Source organism: Cupressus sempervirens, chromosome 1, assembly GCF_028749045.1.
Source record: "Cupressus sempervirens isolate cs-2001-9-10 chromosome 1, ASM2874904v1, whole genome shotgun sequence".
NCBI classification, from domain to species: Eukaryota; Viridiplantae; Streptophyta; class Pinopsida; order Cupressales; family Cupressaceae; genus Cupressus; species Cupressus sempervirens.
The window spans coordinates 508,303,828-508,311,701 of NC_143118.1; positions in this window are offsets into that span (position 1 = coordinate 508,303,828).

The following is a 7,874-nucleotide window of genomic DNA, read 5'->3' on the forward strand; positions in this document are numbered from 1 at the left end:
GCTCCAAATGAGTTGGCTCTAGTGGGTCCACAATTAGTAGATTTATGTCAATGTTGATTTGTCCACATGTGCCAGCTTAACTTTTGTGGGTCTATAGGTGATAGAGCTTTGTTTTCCACGATTGGTCCACATACTTCCATGTCAATAGCTGGTGGGGTCTAGGGATTCACATGCATGTATACGAGATCACTAGTTTTTGTGTCTTCATATTTGGCTCAACAAGGTTTCAAGGGTTTCATGAAGATATAAGATGCTGCCACACGTCTCTATTCTAGAATTCCTTCATGCTACAATATTCCCTCGATGCTCTGGAGCTTAGAATTGTGCCACATGGTAGAGAGTCCCACATCCTGCACTATCTTTTTTCCTTTTTTAGGGTCACCTTGTTCTAATGATTGTAGCATTTTTGTATCTCCATTGTTATACTTTGCAAAGATGCAACAATCATTGGATCTAGCACATCTTAGAGATTTATTATGACATCTCAGTCATCCATTTTGAAGGAAGGGTCTTGATCAATGAATGTGTCTTAATCTTTTGTTGGAGGGAGATCCTCTCTACATATGGGTTGTTCATCTCAAAGAGAGGATCGATGAACAACTTTTGTTTTTGGGTAAATCAGATTCTCCCCCTTGTGGTTAACCCTGAATTTTGTGAGCGGATTACATGCCATGTTATTTCTCCCCACATTTTTTCTCTAGTGGTGTGAATCAACTTCTTGTAGCCATGACACACTATTAGGGCATGTTCTTCGATGTTGAGTGACTTCTTGGGCCTATTTTTTAGACGCTAATGCCCTAAATGTCTCTTTAATGCATGAAATGATAAATTCTTTGAGGATTTAACCTCTGATAGCTAGGTACATTGTTCTTTTCTCTTCTAGTCACTTCCTATAGCAGGGCACTCCACGATTAGATTTCTTTCTAATTTTTAGCTATTGCTTTCTCTACGAGCTAGTTGGGTGGTTAGGCCTAGGGTTTTTAGTGAGACATTAGAGTTATGCCTAAACTCTTTAAAAGGTAGTTTGTAATTAGTTTCAAGGGTTCTTCTCTATCTTCTCTAGCTCATGATAGTAGCCTTCAACTTTTTCATTGTAACCTCTTTTTCCTTTCATGAATAGAAAACTTAGTTTTACCTCATCTTACTAATCTGATGCATTATGTAGATTTTATGCTTAGTATATGTAATTTTCTTCTCTTTTCTCTCATGTTTTCATATAGTGTGTAGCTTTCTCCTGAATGTTGTTTGGTGAACTTGTTTTCTTGTAACATTACATTAGTTTTATCTTCATGTGGATTCTGAAAGAGTATATTTGAGTCAAGATCTATGTGTTTAGGTAATTTATTCATGTTTTCTATAGTTGTAGTCAAAGTTGTAACCACAATCAATTTTGGTGCATCACCCCCTTTTCCTTTTATCAATTTACTTTTTGAAATCTCTCTCCCTTTTCCTTATAAGCCTTAGTTAGGTGCACCCCAGATTGTGAGAAAGTCGGCCTTCTCTGGAGATTCGATCTGAGATTGTAAAGTCCCACACTTTTGAGATTATTTCCATGTTACACAAGGTCATTTGAAGGTCATACCTCAAGCAGTGGTACAAATTTTTGTTTCAATAGTAATCAAATTTTATATCTCCATATTTCAAGAGGCATGACTCTTGGAGGCTTTCAAAGGCCAAAAATGCTCTAGAGGCCTCCAAAAATACAAAGTACTAAAGTATAGAAAATATTGTAAAAAATAGCTTTTGGTATTTTCCCATTTTCTCTTTTTTCAGCCTCCTCTTGCTCATCACGGACCATGTTCTAATCATTCCTCCCACTTGTGAGATAATAGGCCCCATTGCATCCACACTCTATAGTACATGTGGAAAATGAATATGAATTTGTTCACATGTAAGCCACTTCCCCTCATGAGAAAAATTGCCTACTTTCACCACATGATACAAGTAAATAGTTTGGTTCTTCAATTTCTTCACAAACTTCTCCACAACTTGATTAGTTTGGCTGGATTAGCCACTTTTGGATTTAACTTTGTATGGTTGATCTCCTAGCAACACTTGCAATGTCTAGTAATGGAGGAAAATAAGGCTTTAATAGTTCAACATTGAACACTAGGTGCATACCCAAGAACCATGGCAAATTAAGTTCAAATGCATTTTCACCAACTTGTTTGATAATCTTGTATGGACCATAATGAAGGGGAAAAAGATTTCTATGAAGAAATCTCTCCTTCTAAAAATGCAGCCACACCTTATCCCCAATCTGAAAATTATGAGGAGTTTGATGCTCATCATCCCTTTATTTATACTTCTTTGTGGTATGCTCCAAAATCTCATGAACTAGTTGTTCAAAATGGTGAATTCTATCAATGAACTTCATTGCTTTTTCCTTCTCTTTATCCAAGCATGGGGTCAAATTAGGTTGCATAGCTAGGATAGAACTATTTATTGGCGTCAATGGATGATATCCAAGACAAACTTCAAAGGGGCTATGACTAGTTGAAATACAAGTTTCTCTATTGTAGCTATGTTATACATAGGGAAAAATTTCATCCCATGTATGACAATGTTTTGAGTGATACATATGCAATATTTGAATCATCATGAGATTAAAAACCTTAGTTTGAACATCTGTTTGAGGATGGAATGTAGTGGACTTTGTTAGTTTTGCGTCCATCATTGCCCATAATGGAGACCAAAATCTACTTAGAAACTAACTATCTCAATCTAAAATAATACTACTTGGTACCCCAAAATAAACCTAAACATTATCAAAGAAGAGATTTATAGTGTCTTCTTCAGAATTATGTTTCTATAGTTTCCTTTCTTAGAATGTAATGCTTCAATTGTATGCATGCTTGAGAAATGGCATACAATTTCTTATCATAGGTGGGATACCTATGTACCACTATGGTAGGAAATTGGATGTCCATGCTATACAGGACCACTCCCAGTGCATATTCTGATGCATCAATTTGTATTTCAAAAGACTATTGTAAATCAGGAAGAGATAAAATTGGTGTAGAATATAAACTCTATTTTAACTCCTCAAATTATTTTTGATGAGCACCTATCCATTTGAATTTTTCTTGAATTCCTCCTCGTAGTGACTAATATAGAGACTAAGACAATGTGAAAACCTAAGAACAAATCTGTGATAAAAGTTAGCCAACCCCAAGAAACTACACAATTTAGTGAGATTCCTTGGAGAATGTTAATCTTTGATCACTTGTATCTTTTCAGGATCAACATGAACACCCTCATTATCAATAACATAGATCAAATACTTAATAATTTGCATACCAAAATAGAATTTTTCCTTGTTAGCATAGAGTCCATGGTCTTGCAAGGTATAAAATACTTGTTCCACATGTTGCAGACACTCTTCCTAGGTTTTTCTAAAAAGGAGAATGTCATTTAGATACACCACTACAAAAGAACTAGTGAATGGCTTGAGTACATCATTCATCATCCTCATAAATGTGACTGGAGCATTATTGAGGGTAAAAATGCATTACCAACCATTCAAATAATCCCTCCTTAGATTTAAAAGCATCATTCCATACATCTATTAGATCAATTAGCACTTGATGGTACCCAAATTTTAAATCATTTTTGGTGATGAATTTTATCCCTCTAAGCTAGTCCAACAGATCATCTATCTAGGGGATTGGATATCTATTTTTTACAATAATCTTATTCAATGCTCTATAGTCAATACAAAGTCTCCATGTTCCATCAATTTTATTTGTAAGTACAATTGGGCTACTAGAAGAGATGCACTTGGGAAAATATGCCCCTTCTAAATCAATTCTTGCATCTGCCTTTTGATCTCATCATTTTATAACAAAGATCTCCTTTATACTGGCTCATTAGGTAATGTATCCATAGAATCAAATTGATAAAATTTCTAACTTGGCAATGTGAGGGTACTTCTACTAGTAACTAAAACATATTTTGATATTTTGTCAAAAAAAATTCCATTGACCTTTTTTTTGTTCTTGTGATGGACATGGTGGTATGAGAATTACATACCATTCTTTTATCTTCCTCAGAAAAATAATTAATTGTTGAAAAGAGATTGAGACAAGTATGATAAATATGTTTCAATTATTATTTTTTCACTCATGTCAAACCTACCTTTTGTTGGTAAGACAACTGCTTATATGATTTAAGTACTATCACTTGTTTTATTGATGAAGAGGATTTGATCAAAAAGATGTAAAAAAATCACCTAGAGGAAAGGTTGAGTTATGATATACAAAGGAGTACAAGAATAAGCTAAGACAATGATATCATAATGTATTGAAAATCTACTTAAGGTTGCAAAGGTTGGCTACATTAAGAAAGTTTAGAAGAACGAGTTAAACTAAGTGTGTCTGCCAAGTTTGACTGAAAAGATAATAGGTGCCAAGAAAAGTTAGTACAAGCTAAGAAAAAAATTAGTTGGAGCTAAGTAAAAGTTCATTCTTGTGGATGCCAAGCAAAATAGTGGATGTCGAGTAAAGTTTAGTTGATGCTGAGCACCAGTAAACTTTAGTTTGTGTCGAGTGATTTTTTAGTGGATGCCAAGCAATGCAGTATGTGCCAAGCATAAGAAACAAGTTAATGCCAAGTGCCAACATTATTAGAAAGATCATGAATTTGATGTATTTGAACTAACAAGTTTGTTTTATTATACTTTGTGAACCAGGTGGAAGAAGAGATTGATGAGCTGGTGGCATAGAATTCATGGTAAACCATTTTGAGCCAAATTCAAAGAGGATTGAAGGATAAGTTTATAGAAGTGATATGGAATTAGGGATAGATTCATTTCATCCTAACTAATCTTTCATAATCATAAATTGGACGATGAAAAATGAACAAAAAAAGATCTTAATTCTCTTTTAAAAGGGATGGTTGGTTAGAAGCAAGGGTTGTCATGTGTGAGAACCTAAGGAAAACAAGGAGTCAAGGTATATTGCTTCATCGAATGACCTAAGTGAAGAGTTTGCATTGGCATGTAAAGAAAGAAGGCTAAAGGGTATGAATTCTTGAAGGGTGAACACAATATCATAACTAAAATGTGTGAAAGCCAAGTGGAATGGAGAACTAGAATAGTGATATGTAATCTGCAAATGGAGTTGTAAGTTGTCATCAGATCGAGCCTTACGGTTACTCTCTAATGATTGTATTAGTCTAGGGTAAATCCTTTGGATGAAGGTTGACCTAACAGCCATTTGTAAAATCCTTTAACCAATTGACATTCCAAGTGAATGGTCTAAAGTCCTTTAACAAGGCTCACTCCTTACAGGGTGATTGAAATCCTTTAACAGGGTCACATTTAATAGTTTGTATTGTAACCTTTAACAGGGTTGGCCTTTCATAGGACATCACTTTAGAAGAGTGAAAAAGAGTAGCATGTTACTAGTGGTTTTTCCCAAATTGGGTTTCCATGTAAATCATTGTCAAGTGTGTTGCTAAATCCATTATGTTTCATGTTTACATTTTTGCAAATTGATTTGATAGTAACCTACAAGTTTTAAGTTATTGCATAATCTTATGGATGTGTGCATAATGATAAATGTTTTATGTGTTCACTAAGCTATGAAAATTTTTATCTATATATATGGACCTTGGATAATTGATCCAACCCCACCTCTTAGTTATTCTAAAGAATTCTAGCAATTGGTATCAGTGTCATCTGCTTAAGAGGACTATTTTGAAGGTACTAGAAGCATGAAGATCAAGATGTCAAAAAGAGAAGTACCCAAGCTTAATAGAGATAACTTTCCTGGATGGAAAAGTCTAATGAAGTTACACCTAGGAGGACTTAGAGTTCATGCATAATCTACCATCACTACTGAGCATGCTGATCTTGCTAAAGCCCTAATTGTTGAGGATATGAAAAAGAAGAAAGGACACAACTAAGCATTGCTGGAGATTGTCTCTTCCTAAGCTACACTAAATTTGATGATATCAAAAATCTTGATAGTGCAAAAAAAATTTGGGATGCCTTAACCACTATCTATGGAGGAGAGACCAATGTTCTAAGAGCCAAAGCTGGAAGTCTCAAAGGTAAGTTTGATGATACGAGAATGCATGAAGGTGAAAATATTGCTCAATATTGCTCAAGGAAAAAGATGTTGTCAATGCAATAGGAGGAGCTAATGGTAAAATAGATGATGATACTATACTAAGAAATTTTTTAAGAACACTACTACCGATATATGCTGTTAGAGTTTTTGCAATACAAGAATTGAGATGTAGCCTAAGGAGTAATCTATCTCTTGAAGGTTTGATAGGTAGGATCACTATTTTTGAGCTATCTAAATTTGATAATTACAAACTTGAGAATATTGAATCTATTTTCAAAGCTAAGCTATCACTGAAGGAACCTGATGAGAAGAAGAAGAAGAAAAGGATAAAGAATGTGTCTAGTGACAGTGATACAAATGAGGAGGATGTAGATCATTTTGAAGCACTATTGGCAAGAAGATTCCAAAAAAGGTAAAGGCAAGTTCAAAGGTAAATTACCTATCATTTGTTTCAGTTGCAATGAGGTTGGTCATACTACTGCTAGATGTCTAGAGAAGAAGAACTACAAAGGTGGTGACAAGTACAAAAGTAGAAGAGATGAAGACAACAAGGATTACAAAGACAAAGGCAATAAGTCTTGCTACATTACTGAAGAGGAAAGAAGAGATTAATCTAATGAACATGATGATTAAGTGTTGTATGTTGCAATGAAGGAAAAATCTAATGAAGATGTGGCAACTATACTTGTGAATTGTGTGAACAAGAATGACAACTGAATCATTGACAACGGGTGCTCACATCACATGATTGGAGACAAAAGTAAGTTCATAAGTGTTATGATAGAAATAGTGTAAGATTTGGTAATGATGCACCATGCTTGATAAAAGGAAAAGGTTCCATCGAACTCACAGATAAGATTTAATGTGACAATGCATACTATGTTGAAGGACTTAACTATAATCTATTGAGTGTGTCACAATTGAATAATTTAAGATATAAGGTTGAGTTTGAAAATAAGATTGCTGAGATATATGATACTGATGAAAAAATGATTGGAAAGGGTGATTAGACTAGGAGTAATCTATTCTACCTTGACATAGAGGATGCTGCTTGTCTAGTTGTAGAATTTGAAGATGCGTGGCTATGGAAAAAAAGGTTATTTCATGTTAATTTTGATAACTTGGTTAGTATCAGTAACATGGGAAAAGTTATAGGTTTGCCTAAATTGAAGAGGCCTAATAATATAATGTGCAAACAATGTCAGTTAGGCAAAATGAGAAAGTCAAGTTTTAAGAGTAAAACTCATACCTGTAAAGAAATACAAGATATTGTTCATAATGACTTGTGTGGACCAATTGAAGTGCAAAGCTACAAAGGAGATAAGTACATTATGTTGTTTGTTGATCATTATTCTAGAATGATGATATTTATGTTTCTGAAATAGAAATATGATGCTTTCCAAATGTTTAAGTGGTACTTAGCAAGAGTTGAGAAGGAAACAGGTAAAAGTCTAAAATGTTTGAGATCTAACAAAGGAGGAAAATTTTTATCAAATGAGTTCAAGATGTTTTGTAATAATAGAGGTATCAAAAGACAAACATCCACTCCTAGAACCCCTCCACAAAATGGAATTTCTAAAAGGAGGAACATGTCTATAATGGACTATGCTAAGACACTCATGATGGAGAAAAATGTTCCTTTGAAATATTGGAGAGAAGCTATGAGTACAACTGTCTATACCTTGACCCATGTACAAGTCAAGAAAGGTAGCCATTCAACACCTTTTGAACTATGGTATGGATACTCACCCAATGTAAAATATTTTAAAGTTTTTGGAAGCAAATGCTATATTCTCAAAT